This window comes from Callorhinchus milii, unplaced genomic scaffold (genome assembly GCF_018977255.1).
Source record: "Callorhinchus milii isolate IMCB2004 unplaced genomic scaffold, IMCB_Cmil_1.0 Scaffold2, whole genome shotgun sequence".
Taxonomy (NCBI): Eukaryota; Metazoa; Chordata; class Chondrichthyes; order Chimaeriformes; family Callorhinchidae; genus Callorhinchus; species Callorhinchus milii.
This window is the reverse complement of record NW_024704743.1, coordinates 46,805,130-46,821,486: the sequence shown is the minus strand read 5'-3', so window position 1 is coordinate 46,821,486 and position 16,357 is coordinate 46,805,130. Positions and strand designations below refer to the sequence as shown.

At 42.0% G+C, this 16,357-nt stretch overlaps 1 protein-coding gene across 2 annotated transcripts in view; it reads right to left on the bottom strand.

Moving 5' to 3' along the window:
- LOC103187492 (secernin-1) overlaps positions 1 to 16,107 on the bottom strand; it is a 64,093-nt gene extending 47,986 nt beyond the window's left edge. For both annotated transcript variants that reach the window (XM_042332391.1, XM_042332390.1), the window contains exon 1: positions 16,083 to 16,107. The gene's annotated coding sequence lies outside the window, so the exon portion shown is untranslated. The remainder of the gene's footprint in view (positions 1 to 16,082) is intronic.
- Positions 16,108 to 16,357: the final 250 nt, after the last annotated feature.

The window sequence follows — 16,357 nt, the reverse complement described above, 5'->3', positions numbered from 1 at the left end:
GGGAGGTGGGGGGCGAAAGGAAAAAAGCCAAAAAAATTGAACATGCTGTATTGAGTCAAGTTGAAAAGTAACACCTTCAGTAGACTGTGCGATATTAATATGGAATAAGGAGTCAAGTCTGCCTCTGAAGAAGCTCTCTTGACTTAATTAAGTCCCCCTCGTCCTGCAGCTCACAGTAAGAGAAATTGCATGTCCCACTGGGCATCCACGACCCACTAATTGGAAAAATTGATTTCTCAGTAAAGTTCCTTCTATTGATTCTCAGAAGCCACAATCTTGAGACTATTGCTTTGCCTGACAATCTCAATTCTTGGCTTTTGGAAAAATAACCTATAAAGTAAACCTTTTATAGCTGTCACTTTCTTCCGATTACATAAATATATCTGTTTCAAAGTTTTGTTGGCATTTACCAGTAAAGTTAATTGACTTCTAAGCAGTAGTTGCAACAGTATAGATTTTTTAAAAATTCTTCCCCCTATCCAAAATAGGACTATCTCTATGAAAGCAAAATATGCAATGCTTAAGGCATTATCTACTTCTCTCCGGTATTGATAAGATTAAGATTTGTACACTGTGAAATTAACTAAATCAATTCTTAGTTGTATTTAATACTATATCCTGGAAAAACAACAGGACCTCAAATTATGAAGGTGACTGGAAAATAAAGATGGCATCTGGCAGCGTGATGCAATGCAAAAAGGCTGTTCTGAGGCACATGTCTAATATGACTGTAAATTAAGGATTGCTGGGTTTCATTTCATAACATGCCCCTCCTCTTACACCTCACACTAGGAGAAACTGCATGTCCCACTAATTGGAATAATAATACCCACTAATAATTACATGAAATTCTGCAATTTTCACCAGGTAATCCAAATGATATATACAAGGTTAGAATACTGTTGTTGGACTTTTAGTTAGATATCCTTGTGATGCAACTGAATACCATTTTTAACAGCAGCTACACTGACTGGAAACCTTTGATGCATGATCAATAATTATACCTTCTGCTAATGTGACACATACATGCATTGTGGACATGGTTCACTATGCCTCACTTTCCATTTGTTCAAATTAATATTGTATCCATCTACCACTTTTAGTTGTTTGACTTAATTGGGTATGATCTTTGTACATTCATTTTCTAGTCTTGTGCATGATTGATATACAGATAAGGGAGACGGGAATAGGAGGGTATGGGAGAGATTTAGGATTGGGTGGAGACTCATGTGGAGTATAAACATCGACATGGACTAGGTTGGCTGAATCGCCTGTTTCCATGCTGTATAATCTATGTAAATCTATGTAAATTTACTTTTCCCCACAGTTTAGTCTTGCCAGCAAATACTGTAATGTTATAAATGCACTCCTTTAAGTTATTTATGATAGTGTGAACAGCAAAGGATTCAGCACGGACCTTTGCAGAACTGCTTGTTGCTGCCCCAGGCTGTTTCCACCATTTATCATCGCCTTCTGTTATCTATTGCTAAGCCAATTTTCCATCCAATTTCATAATTTGCCATTCATTGCATGAGCTTTAATGTTTTTGAAAGTTTCTATACAGGCATAATTAATAATTGATAGATCAGTTGTACCATAAAGAACTAAAAATCAGAATCTCACTCATTTAACATAGCTGGAGAGTCCAAGTCCCTTGTCTGAGGATGAACAATTATTAAGCACTCACAGCTGCCAACCAGTCTGCATAATAATAATAATCCTTGCATTTGATATAGTGCTTTTTACGTCTTCTTGACGTCTCAAAGCGCTTCACAGAATAGACTGCAAAGTGAATAAACCATATATTTGTGGGCGAAACGTGGCAGCCAATTGCACACAGCAGTGTCCCACAAACAGTCGTGGATTGAAAATGACCAATTTATCTTTTTTTTGTTTTTGGAGGGATTATTATTAGGCGTGTGGAGTAAGGAAACTTGCCCAAGGTTTCGCCCTGCCTGGAATTGAACCCAGGTGTCTGGCTTGCAAGGCGAGTGCTCAAGCCACTGAGCTGCAGGACTCCACAATACCAAAATGTCTGAAAGAACTTCACAGGCAAATGTTATCAAGTGATTGATACAGGACTCCGTGGGAAGTCAATTCACAGCTTCTCACAACTGAGGATGAGATACAGCTAGAACTTGCAAAATACCTCATTAGCTAAGGTGAGCATAATGAGGATCTGTGAAATAAAAAATGTACTTAAGTGGAAGAAATCCACCATTACTGTGAGTGTGTGTGTGGGGAGGGAGATTTTACAAACATTTGCAAAGAAAATGGAATTCTCTGCCTTAATCTCTCCACCTTGCTCCCTCTTTGCCTCTCGTCAAATCACATCTAAAGACTTTCCTCTTCCGATGCGACTCCAATCAACTCCTCTCGCTTTCCACTTCTGTGTCAAACCACATTGCTGTTAAGTGCTCCGAGATGCTACTTTTGTGAAGAGCGCTAAAGAAATGCAAGTTGTTGTTGTTGGAATAGGAATAATAATTGTATTTGTGTGGAAGCTCAGCATTTTATTCTTCAACTTTGTCACCTCCCTATTCGACTTTTACAATGCCCTGCTCACCTGCCTACCCAATTCCACCCCGTACAGAACGTTACAGCCCGTATCCTCTCCTGCAATTGTACAATTATTCTTCCTCTGAGTTTTTGGGAGCCTTGGAATAATTTAAGTGTTTTCAACTTTTTCTTCTTACGCGATTGGAAACAAGCCTCCTACACATAGTCCTGACAAACCTTTCTTTCCTGTTGTGAGATCCCAATGAATATCATCAATTTGCTATCAAACTAAGCTACTTGTTCCTACAGCCCTTTCACCAACAATTCATTACTTATTGAACACAGACACATGTCATCATGTCCCTTCAGTTACACTAAAAGCATTGTTGTTGTATCAAATGAGTATTGATCCATTCTGGGTTTGACTGGATTCCAACAAGTATCAAACTCCCATAACCTCACAATTTAATACATAAAAAAATATAATTACCAATTTAGTCCAATATTGGAAACAAACAAAATCTTACAAATGTAGTCCAGTTATGGCTCATAAAGCGGGTGTTCTGTGGACCCTTTGCCCATGGGCTGCACTACGCATGCATGATTTAACCAACTCCATATCAACATTACACAAATCTTCTCACAATCGCACTTTGGCCACCTGCATTCTTTCCGCTCTCTCTCCCCCCCCCCCTCCCATATTGTTCTCCTGCACACATATCTTCCTCCTCCCCTCTCCCCCCCTCTCTCCTCCATCGATCCCAGAGAGGATCGATTTCAAGATCCTCATCCTTATATTCAAGTCCCTGCACTCCTCTCCTCAAAACAGTACCCGTACAGTACCAGTACCCGGGTCAGGCCTCCTCCTTGTCCCCCGAGTCCTCTGCTCCACCCTCAGCGGCCGTGCCTTCAGCCACTATGCCCCGAGGCTCTGGAACTGCCTTCCTCACTCCCTTCGTCTCGCTCCCTTCCTTCCCAATTTCAGGTCGCTGCCGAAGACCTTTCTTTTCGACCGCGCCTTTGGTCACCTTCCCCTCCCTCCCCCTGGCTTGGCCCCGGGATCCGTTACTGTAAAGCGCTCTGAGACGCCGTCCAGTTTGGAGGGCGCTATATAAATCCAAGTTGTTGTTGCTTATCTTCCTCCCCCTCACCTCTTCCTCCTCCATCTCCTCCTCCTCACCTCCCCTCCTTATCATCCCCCTCCTCCCCCCCATAGCTTCCCCCTCTAGCATCCCCCTCCCCTCCATAGCATCCCCCTCCCCTCCATAGTATCCACTTCCTCCCCCTCTAGCATCTCCCTCCTCCCCCCCCTCTAGCATCCCCCTCCTCCCCCCACTCTAGAATCCCCCTCCTCCCCCACTCTAGAATCCCCCTCCTCCCCCCCCACATCATCCCCTCCTCCCCCCACATCATCCCCCTCCTCCCCCCACATCATCCCCCTCCTCCCCCCCACATCATCCCCCTCCTCCCCCCCATCATCCCCCCCCCCCCCCCCCTCCTCCCCCCACATCATCCCCCTCCTCCCCCCACATCATCCCCCTCCTCCCCCCACATCATCCCCCTCCTCCCCCCCACATCATCCCCCTCCTCCCCCCAAACATCTCCCTCATACCCCCACCCAAAGCATTACCCTCCTCCCCCCCAAAGCATTACCCTCCTTCCCCCCATCTCCTTCCTTCTCCTGACCCAGACTAATAAGAATTATGAACATGAATACAGGAGTTCACTGAGCAAAGATACAACAATGTGCTCTCTTTATACAGAACTGAGAAGTAACAGTCAAGTCAAAATTATATCAGGACCATTCTAGTTCATTTTAATTTGTGAACTTCACAACATCTACACATCCTTATATTTAATATTACAACACTTCACAGTGGCAGAGTCTGACAAAGAGCCACAGGGGGAGGGAGGGGATAGATGACCATAAGCACAATCAAAAAGGAAGATCTATAAGCGGGATTTGAAGGTAGAGAGGAAGGGGCCACGGCGGAGGGATTGAGGGAAAGAGTTTCAGTGCGTTGTGGCTGAAGGCACAGCCACTGATGGTGGATTGGAGTGCACAAGGGACAAATAGAAGGCCAGCCGAGCAGAGGCAGCGGGTGATGGAATGGTGGGTAAGCAGGTCGGATAGGTAGGGAGGTGTGAGGGAATTAAGTGATTTGCAAACGAGTGAGAGGATCTTGAAATTGATCTGTTCGGTAATTGGGAGCCAGTAGAGCCTGGCAAGGACTGGTGTGATGGGGAATGGAGTTCTGTGCAGGTGAGTATCCAGGTGGCAGTTTTGAATTAATTGGATTTTGTGTATGGTGGAGCTGGGGTTAGGGCATTGGAATAGTCCAGCTGGGAAGTGACAAAGGTGTGGATGAGGGTTTCAGATGCGTCGGTTTTGAGGTAAGGACGGAGACGGGCAACGTGGCGGAGGTGGAAAAAAGCGATCTTGGTCAGAGAACCTGGTGTGGTATAAAGGGAAGCTGGGGATCGAACCTGGCACCCCTGTGCAATATATTTTGGGAACCAATAACAGCAAGTTGGACTGATCTGAGAAGTAACTGAGGTTGTTCTGGGAATGGTGCCATATTGCTGTCGGCCTGCTACCAACTTCCAGACACTGGCTCAGGTCAAAAGTAGCTGCTGACCAGGCGTAACATTTAGTTCATACAAAGAAAGCTCAGCTGCTCAGCATTCATAGAGCATTTCCAGCTACTGTGAACAAGAGTGCATTTTTTTTTAAAAAACGAAGAATCTTCTCTTTTACAAGGATAAACAACTCATTAGGTTTTCAAAAATTTAGAGCTGCAGCATTTAAAACAGGAGCATCCTCGGATACAAACTTGTCTGGACTAATACAAAAGTTGCCTTTCTTTTCCCAAACCAATCTTGAAACCAAAACATAGTAAATAGAAGNTTTTTTTCTCCCCATTGCCCTGTACATTTCTATTATTCCACTCAATATTCACCATCAAAACCGATAAACTTGATTTACAGAAATCATCAGGCAAAGCAAAATATTCTGAAATGTCTTTAAAAACAATAAGACTTAATTTGTCACTAGTATTTTACGTGGTTAACCTCCAGCATGCTGTCTTTTTGGCTATCAAACACAGTATGCCAAATCTTTTCTAATTGCAGAACCATTTCACACCCACCTAACGGACATATTGTAATGCATTCCTTGAGTCAAAAGCAACTATAATCACTACAATTGAGTAAAATATTCACTGCAAACTGGACAACACTTCAGGACCAATGAATAAAAAGATAACTGGAGAGTTAATTAATTTTAGATCCCAAACAGTCTTATTGCCATAATTCTGTTTGTGCACAACAAAGAAAGCAGATCACACTTCTCCAACCATTCTGCATGATTTCAAAATCCTATCAGAAATAAAACAAAACCACAGTGCCACATAGTCTGAAAATTAGATACCAAAAATTATTTTTGTATTTCCTCCCCCATGTTATGCAGTATTCTGTGGCGGGGGTGGGGGGGGAAGCAATTTGAACATCTGACAGTATCTCTCTGCCAGCTTGCATTCCATGTGAACTGCCAGACACCCCTGCACAATGACACCCCTGATGTTTGGATGATTTAATTGTGGTCAACTGCACAATAGTCCACTGAATATTTTAGAGTTTAGTTTTAGTGTTAGACTGAGCACTCCCCTTTTCGTTTGCCCTTATATCAAAGTTTGCCCACAGCACGGAAACTGCTCTGGTCAAGGTCACAAACGACAACCTGACCATGTGTGACCAGGGCTACCTCTGCCTCCTCGTCCTCCTCGACCTCTCCGCCGCCTTTGACACAGTGAACCACTCAATCCTCCTCCACTGCCTCTCTTCCCATCTCAAACTTCAAGGTTCTGTCCTTGACTGGTTCAGGCCCTACCTTTCATACCGCCTCCACTTCGTCGCGGCAAACGCCTTCTCCTCCAGCCCCCACACTGTCTCGTGTGGTGTTCTCAGGGCTCTGTCCTCTGTCCCCTCCTCTTCACATGCTCCCCTTTGGTGATGTCATCCATAGACATGGGGTAAATTTCCACATGTATGCGGATGACATCCAACTCTCTCTCTCTCTGCCTCCACCCTGAACTCCAGGAGTACTGGCGTCCTGAGCGACTGCCTGTCCGACATCAAGTCCTGGATGAGGGTCAACTAACTCCAACTCAATGTCAGCAAGACCGAAGCCCTCCTGATTGGCTCGCACCAGCGACTCCGCACCAAAGGCGCTGGCAGCATCAGCCTCCACGGCTGCACACTCAACCTCACTAAGCCAGTCAGGAACTTGGGTATCTTGTTTGACCCTGAACTGTCCTTTCTCCCCCACATCCGCGCCATGACCAGGCACTGCCTACCACCACCTCCACAACATTGCCAGACTCCGTCACTGTCTCACCCCTCAGGCTGCCGAAACCCTCACCCACCATTCGTCACCTCAAGGCTTGATTCCAGGAACTCCCTCCTCATCGGCCTTCCCAACTCTTCCCTTCACAAGCTGCAGGTCATCCAAAGCTCTGCAGCTCGTGTACTCTCACACACCAGGCTCCGTGACCCCATCATTCCCACCTTCGTCTGACTCCACTGGCTCCCCATCCCCCAGAGGATCGAGTTCAAGATCCTTGTCCTCACCTTTAGGGCAATCCATGGCCTTGCTCGCTCCTATCTCTCTGACCTGCTGACTCCCTACCAACCTGCCCTCTCCTTCCGTTCAGCGGGCTCCGGCCTGCTCCATGTCTCCCGCCCAATCCGCCCTACCATTGGTGGCCGGGCTTTCAGCCTCTGTGCCCCCACACTCTGGAACTCCATCCCATGGTCCCTTCACCTCGCTTCCTCCCTTGTCTCCTTCAAGGCCGGTCTCAAGACCCTTCTCTTCAACCGTGCCTTTGGTCTCTCTCCCACCTCTCTGCCTCCCCTCACCCCTCCCCTATGCTCGGGCCCCGACACCTGACTGTTCAGCGCTTTGGGATGTCCTCCCGACATGAAAGGCGCTCTATAAATGTAATTTTGTTGTTGTTGTTGTTACTCCACACGCCTCTGTTTACCTAGCAGTAAGTAGGAAGATGGTTGTTAGTCGATTAGCGGATCGCTTTTCTGGGGGTAATAATTCCTAAAAAAAAATTGGTCACTCAATCCACGACTGTTTGTGGGGAACACTGCTGTGCGCAATTGTCTGCCATGCTTTGCACACAAAATATACGGTCAATTCACTTTACAGTATATTCTGTGAAGCACTTTGAGACGTCTTGAAGCCGTGATGTAATACACATCCACTTGTCACATTGTTGGTCTTTGTTCTTTCCTCATCTTCGTTGCTCTTCACTGCACCATCTCTAGGTCATGACAAATAGAACTGTAGGCAGAACTCCAGGTGCAGACTGACCAGAGCATTATATAACTTCACCCTGACCCCTCAGAATATGAACTCAATTGATTTAGCAATGTAATCCTGCAATCTACTTGTCTTGTTTATACAATATTCTAAAAATATTTGCTCGACTAGCACTGTGAATTAGAGAGCATTTACATAAAACTGTCGTCACCCCTCAACCCCAGAAATAACATAGGGCTGGGCAAAAAACATAAAGCATGTTTATACAATATCGTTGAATCCAGATCCTTGAGTTAATTAAAACTGTGCCAGCAAGGAATTCCACATAGGAAGACCATAAGAAAAATAGCATTTATTAAAATCCCTCTCTAACTGAACCTCTGACAAAAGAAATACACGGAAGTAATAAAAGTTATGCACAAGTTTATAATCCAATGTGCTGCCCTCTTGGCTAGAGGTACAAGGGGAGAACGACATTGAAAGAAGGAGTGGAGACTGTTCAGTACCAAATGATTTCAAATACAAAACTGAATTACTTGAAATGAAGAATTATTGAAGGAAAGAAGAAGACGCACTGCAAAACCTTTCTGTAATTGTAGAAAACATCTTTCTGCACCAGTTCAGTGTTTTTCAATGGTTTAACATAGTGTCAATTTTAGCACTCGGTCATATAGCAATCACCCGTGACTCTGCCCACCACATAGAATGGTACTCAGGATTCCCTTTGATGTGTACAACTGAAAGAAATTACAGTCAAAAAGACTGTAGGGACTGAACATTTTAGGCTACCAATAATCTTAGTCATGCGATCACTGCTATGCACAAAGAACTGCTTTTTACAGAGTTGCAATGGGATTCAACTAACACTCAGCTTATTCAGGTAGCCTTTGAAATGAATCCTAGTGTATTTTCTGTTGATTTATGGTTCTCAATAAAGGGAGGAAATACAAAGTAATCTTTTTCCAGAACCACTCTCATTACAGGAAGCATAAGTGATATTGCCAAGCTGGTAACTAATGTAACAGGGAATCTCTCCCAGCTGTTAATCTTTATCTAGATAAAGATCTAGTTAATGTACAACAATCACTCCAAATTCATTTTACAGTTTTACCACTTGATTAAGGTTTCCAGTCCTGAGGTATATTTCTTCACATTTTTCTATCTGTTTAATTTCCCATTGTCTTTTGAATACTAGCAATTATGTCTATTAGTCATCTAACTTTACAGCTTGGTTTCAGCATCAAGTGGTTCAAATGAAGAAGGACTTTCAGCACTTGATGTCACCGTTTCAGAATACCAAATCTACCAATTATAGTCTCACATCATTTCTTAAAGGAGTCCAATGTCCCGGATTACATCACCTTTCCTGGTATTCAACTGTTAATTACACTGCGTAAAAAAAACTTAGTGGTCATCTAAAATATGCTCTTCACAACACTGAACCTGACATATATAAGTATTTCTATCATATTTTAACAACTTACATACCTCTATACGCACACGCTGGGGTCTCGAAACCTTATTTCTTGCCAATCTGCACCTAATACTTTCCGAAATTGTGTAACAGGATGGGTCCCTCCAGGGAGAGAGTGCACATTCTATTCCAACAATCTATCCCTGGAATTTCCATGTGTATTGGGATATATGGAAATCATAGTTTGGTTTGGATACTCTTAAACATGGTGATGGGCTTGCACAAGTGTCAGACACCCAGTTGACCTCCACCCCACCACACAAAAAAAGGATATATCCTTTACCCTGGATAGTGTCTCGGAGAGTTATAAGGTTCCCCCGCCATCCTAAGATGTGCCTTTAAGAGGCTGAAGGGCAATAACCTATCCAGCTGTTTCTCACAGCTTATTCTCCAACACTGAGGAACAATGATATCAGCAGTGAGTAGTGAACAGTTGAAAGGAAATATTTTTCACTCATATCTCTTTGCATTCTTGTCTGCCTGGCAGAAAGCAACCAACAATAAAAATAACTGGCACTGCTAAAGAAATATTTGGTCACTCAATCCGTGATGGTTTGTGGGACACTGCTGTGCACAATTGATTGCTGCGTTTCGTCCACAAAATATACAGTCCATTCACTTTACAGTATATTCTGTGATGTAATAAGGCATTAGATCAAATGCAAGGATTATTATTATTATCATTCACCTTGTGGCTATTTGTGGGGACTGACCCTACTGTGAAAATGATCTAAATGTCTGCCAGGCCTTGTCCAACAACAATTTGCATTTATATAGCACCCTTCACGCCAGACAGCGGAGTGGGTCCAGATTTATTTATAGCTTATTCATAAATGCTGTTTACATATTTATTTTCTGTTAATTACAAGCTAATCTTTGTGTTATCATGAAGGATAGAATTCTAGTGATGTTACCACTTGTTCAATGCGCCAGGGAATGAAGTGGTTATTGTAGATTGAGAGGTCGTGCTCTTGCTTTGCACCTTCTGTCACTTGAAGTAGTGTCACATTCCAGTTCCCAAACACAAAATGAATAAAAAGCAGCAAATGCCAATTCCAATTGCTCATAAGGATTCAGACCACGGTTCCATTATGCCAAGAAACCAAAGCAAAAGCAATAAACTACGTACTCTGCACATAATACATTGCTCTCCTCAAGAATAATAAGGCCATGAGGAAACAAAATGCATTGAGGGAGGAAACTCAGCTTATTGTGCAGCTGGACAAGGTAAAGCTTAGATGGAGTTACGTCGCCAGTTTGCTGTGACGTATTGAAGCAGATGAAGTGACAGTGCTAGTGTTAGCCATGTTCACAGTATAATGGAGCCAAAGAGAAAGGCTTTTTTAAAAAAATGAGTCCAGCATTTAATATTTTATAGTCCATATTTCACCCACAAAATACAGTTAATTCGTTTGATCATATATTTTGTGAAGCATTTGAGATGTCTCAATGACATGGTAAGGCACTATATCAAATACAAGGATTATTATTATATTATTATTATAACATCCTCACCTCAATTAATGCAAGAAATGATTTAAAAAATCTTTCAACTAAATTAAAATCCATCTGTTATTCTTTGTCCATCTGTTAAATGGTCAAAATGAACTGGATATTGTATCTGCACCTCATATTATTAGTACGTACATGTTGCTTGATATCACCAGTATTATTAAATACTGCTTCCCGTGTCATTTAGAAATTAAGGCAGGATTTAGAACAGATTAATACAGAATCCCACTAACCACGTCCCACACAGAACTTTTTCCACTTATCGCTGAAATTGCCATTAATTCCATATGCTTGAATATTCTCATGCATGCAACTTTATCAAATGCTTTTCAAATTCAAGTAAATTACATCCACTACCTTAGTAATTTCCTCAGACAAATTCTAGTAGATTTGTGATGCATGACATATTGCTTCTAAATCTCTGTTAACTAGACTGCAAAATGTTTTTGTTTTGATAGAGAATTAATAGCATCCTGTATAATGTTTTCAAGCATTTTCCCCTGACAGATGTTGAGGTAGACTGTATATTGTTTCCAGCCTCATGTTTCACCTTTGTTTTGTACAACAGGATAAAATTTGCTTATGCACAGCTTCAGTATTTTTGTATTATAGTTCCTAAAACTATGAACTATTTACAAAACCAATGTGCATTTACACAGCACTCTTCACACAGGATAAAGTCTGAGCTCTTCACAATCCCCAATAAGCAAAAACAAATTAAGGGGAGATTCTCTAGTTCATTAAATTTTACTGACCTTGGCAAACAAGCGGTTCCACTTTCTAACAAGCTTACCCCAACCAGCAGGGATTGGACACACTTACCACAGTCAGTAAATTATATGATAGTTAATAACCCATTAAATGGGTAACCATATTCATCACTTTTTGATTTTTCTTAAGAGCAAATATTCTTTCGTAAGGACAAATGGCTTCTGGATTCACTTTTAATAGTCTTGGTTCTGGTTTTGAGATCCTCGCTCTGGATTCCTTTTATTAAAAGGAACGATCATTTTCTATGTGTCTTGTTAATTCCCGCCATCTTAGAGACCATCAAATCATTCAGATCACCCAAATCATTGTTTTAGGAATAATTGTAATCTTAGTACGAGGGAATACAAACCAAGTTCATCTAGCTGCTTATGATAGCCAAACTTCCTTCATTCCAGTTTATTCACTGTTATTAAACATTCTCAGAGGCCAATATTTCCTTCCAAAGGTGGCTACTCAATACTGAATGAAAACGTGTGTTTTAATAATTAATGGGAGGGCACAAATCTAGGATGGCAACAAAAATTAAAGGAAATATTTGGAAAATGCCTACACAAAGGGGCCTGGAAAATATAATTCTCAGCCACAAACTACTGTTTAAGATGTGTTCATTAAACTCTTTCAAATGAGAATCAGATACATGCTTGAAATAGAGGAGAAATACAGGGTGTGGGGAGCGAGCAGAAGAGCAGAATTAAGTCGATTCCTGTCGATGGGCCAAATGGCTCAATTTTGTGCTGTAAGATTCTTTGATTCTGATTACACTATTTGCAGAATCATGCAACAGTTCATACTGACACAGCTTTAGCTACTTTGCTGGGAGTCTGTTCCACTTATTTGTGTGGGAAAGGGACTTTATTCTAATCTTTAGTCTTGCTCAAGGCTAAATAGGATCCTCCAGCAATTTTAATTTAGCATAACGAAGCCATTAATCAGACATGCAATACATATGTTATTTTAAAATCTGTATGAAATACTGATACAATTTCACATTGGGAGGGTGTCTCAAAGCACTTCATAGAGCTAACCGGGAAAAAGTATGACCAAACGTTAGTTGGAAAGGTTTTAAAGCAAGCTTTAATGGTGGTGAGGGAAAGGGCAAGGCAGATAATCTCCAGGATAACCATGAGTTAGAATTCATGCTTTGCAACAGAAATTGTTGGGTCAAAAACTGCACCTGATGTTAATCCTCCATTATGTAAGATGTTACATATCACAGGATCATTGCATCCCCAGGAATATTTCCAAAAGATACTTATATTTAATTGCAATGTTTTAAACCAATTAGTTACCCCAACTATTAATCAAAATGGAAATCAAATGAGAAGCATTTAATTCACTTAGAAATTCTGCAAGTGACCTGAAACTGTTACAAATACTATATTTGGAGACTTGATGCTGCAGTTTTTGAATATTGATACATTGTATATTAGTAAACACCTTTGAAGCACATATTGACTGAGATACTTCATTTCCATAGGTCTCATCTGTTATTGACAGAACTGTCTTGTGCTCATATAAATCCTGTACGTTTATACTGATGCACATTCTGATCAATAAATTATTCTGATCATAGTGACAGCATTCCTCTGTTCATGCAGATGTTGCATTTATTTTAAGCAACCAGCAATCTCATACACATTCATGGGCAATCCCATATTAACTGCAATTTTGAACATCATGAGCTCTGATTTAAGTAAAACACAACAGTATTTTCATGCTTGTGCCTGAAATAGCTTCTTTGAAGATGAATATTAAGTGCGATTAGCTAGCATTATACTATAATTTCTATTCATTAAACATTTAATGGCAAAATTACAAATTATGGTATATTCCACAAAAAAACTTTTGCAAACTAGCTTGCAGTTTCTGCTTTTATAATGAGTTTTATTAATACACTATATGATAATAATAAATCACATCAGAAGGCAAATGCAACAGGCAATTTGTCCTCAGCAATGTCCCACAAACATCTATCAAGTAAATGGCCAATTCTTCCTGGGGGATTGTAGGCCAGGGCCAATAGAAAATTGCAGATGCAATTTTTATGTGGCATCCACTATAAACAGTGCCTCCACTACAAAACCACTAACAATGAAGTTTCTGGCCCCCGGACCTCTGCGCTAATGTTCTCCCCCACCCCCACAAATGGGCCATCCAGTTTTTGTTGAAAAAGAAATTAATTTTTTTGCAACAATCTAATAAAATAATAATAATCCATCCTCGAGACATCTCAGAGCACTTCACAGAAAATACTGTAAAGTAAATTGATTGTATATTTTGTGGGCGAAACACTGTCCCACAAACAGTCGTAGATTGAAATGACCAATTTTTTTAAAAAAGGAATTCTTACCTCCGGAAAAGCAATTTGCCAATCGACTAACAACCGAGTTCCTACTTACTGCTAGATAAACAGAGGCACGCGGAGTAAGGAAACTTACCCAACATTTCGACCTGCTGGGAATCGAACCCAGGTCTCTTGCTTGCGAGGTGAGTGCCCTATCCCCTGAGCTACAGGATTCCACATGTGTTATTTGCTCATGTTCAGTTTTCATCAATACAGTGAAAAAATGTAGGTTGGCAGTAAAACGTACCTCAATAGCACCAATCAGGCCACACAGAAACTCCCTTCCCTTTGAGAACAGTGTCATAGAGCCTTAAAGTCCACCTCAATAACCTTGGTTTAACATCTCATTAGAAGTACAGAACTCCCAACACGGCATTGGAGAATCAACCTGGATTATATGAGTTCAAAGTCCTGATGTGGGGCTTGCCCCCACATCCTTCTGACTCAAAGGCAAGAGTATTACCAACTGAGCCAGGCTGACAGAAGTGGCAGAAAAGTAGCCTGTGCTCAACAGGGAAATTTACAACAAAAATAAATCTAGCTCCAAATTAAACTATATGACAACCCTGTTATGACTCAATCATTAAGCAGGGTACAAACGTTAACAATAGAATACAGTAATTTAAGTGCACAAGGCCCTGGATTTACCATCTAGTACATTTCCAATATCCAACTTACTGAGCACTAAAGCTTACCTCTCCATATGCATTTGGTGGAATCACAAGCTTCTCATTTGTATGTCAACTGAATAAACACTCAGTAAATCAGGACGGCCAATGATACATCAAACCCAGTCAATTTTGTGATATGACGGGCAGTACTTCAAGCATTACATTGCAAATTTCATTATTTTCACCCACAAAATGCATAGTCAATTTATTTCACAATATATTTCACAATATATTCTGTGAAACGCTTTGAGACATCTCAGCAATGTGATACGGTGCTATGTAAATGCAAGGATTATTATCATAATAAATGTACAACATTTCCATTACGATGCCCTTTCTTTCCTCGCGGTGTGCAATTATCTGTGGGCTTGCATTCCTTTCACAGCTGGTCCATACAACACATGCAGAAAGGAAGGAACTTAGCAGGCAGAGGAGAGAGAGAAAAGAATAAAGGGCAGAGGATGAAGGAGATGACGAGGAAGAAAGGAGAAAAAAAAGTCAAAGGACAGGAGACTAAATGACAAGTTTCCAATTAAGGAATGGATTGGATTTTTAGCAAAAATACAAAGAAAAGAAAACATTTAAGGGCAGTCATAAATGATTGATAAGGGAGTAATGATAGGGTGGGGAGCAAAATAGAGGAAAGTTGCAGGGGAAAAAAAGAGAGGGCGGTGGCAAGAGCATTGTGGGGGTGGAGAAGGTAGGACACAGAGTGAGTGAGTGAGTGAGTGAGTTAGGGACAGCTTGGCTGCTTTGGGGGTTGGAGATGTTTCAGCTCAGTCTGTGGGAGGTAGAGAGAGGGGGAGGGAGGGGGCTACTCTATACAGCCTGGAGTGGGGCTACTCTATACAGCCTGGAGTGGGGCTACTCTATACAGCCTGGAGTGGGGGAGGAAGGGAGTTACTCTATACAGCCTGGAGTGGGGGAGGGAGGGGGAGCTGGCGACTGTCCACAGCCTGAGTCAGGTCAGGTCCCCCCACACCAGCCACATTTTCTCTCTCTGAGGTTTTCCTCCTCATGTCTCACCTCCTGCAACCGAGTAGAGGAGAAGGGAGGAGGACACTGATGGAATCCGCCAGGCAGCTGAAAACCCCTCTTTCCAGCATTGTTATTGTTGCTATTGTTATTATTATCATTATTGTTATTTTTTGCAATAGCTTAAAATAAATAAAAGCCTAAAAAAACAATAACCCAGCTGTGTGTCCCTGGCCTCCCTGCCCACACTACAGAGGGGAAGAGAGAGAGAGAGAGAGATGGAGAGGTTTCCTCAGCAGCAGCAAAACTGAGCAACCAGCCACCACCCACAGCAAAGCCTCCCCAACCAGACAGCCAGACAGGGCTTACTCAATAGCAAAATGTTCAGAGACACAAAAGATATATATATATATATATATACATACATCTGCATTTAACAAATATATATATGTATTTATTTGCACACATTATTTGCCCCACCAGCAAAGCACTGGCCATTGCACCTACCTTGCTTTTGCTGTCCTGTCCTGTCTGTGCTGTGTGGGCTGTCTGTCTGTCTGTCTGACTGACTGACTTGTCTGTCTGTAGCTCTGGGTAGCGCCTGGATCCCAAATCATGTGATAGGAGCAGAAGGAGGGGAGGGAGGGAGAGAGAGAGAGGGGGAGGGAGGAAGGGAGGGAGAGAGAGAAGGAGGGAGGGAGGGAGAGAGCAAGTGCTGGAGTTACAATGCACTGTAGCCACCACCACCCACAGGGAACATGCACAGCAGATACATTGTCATA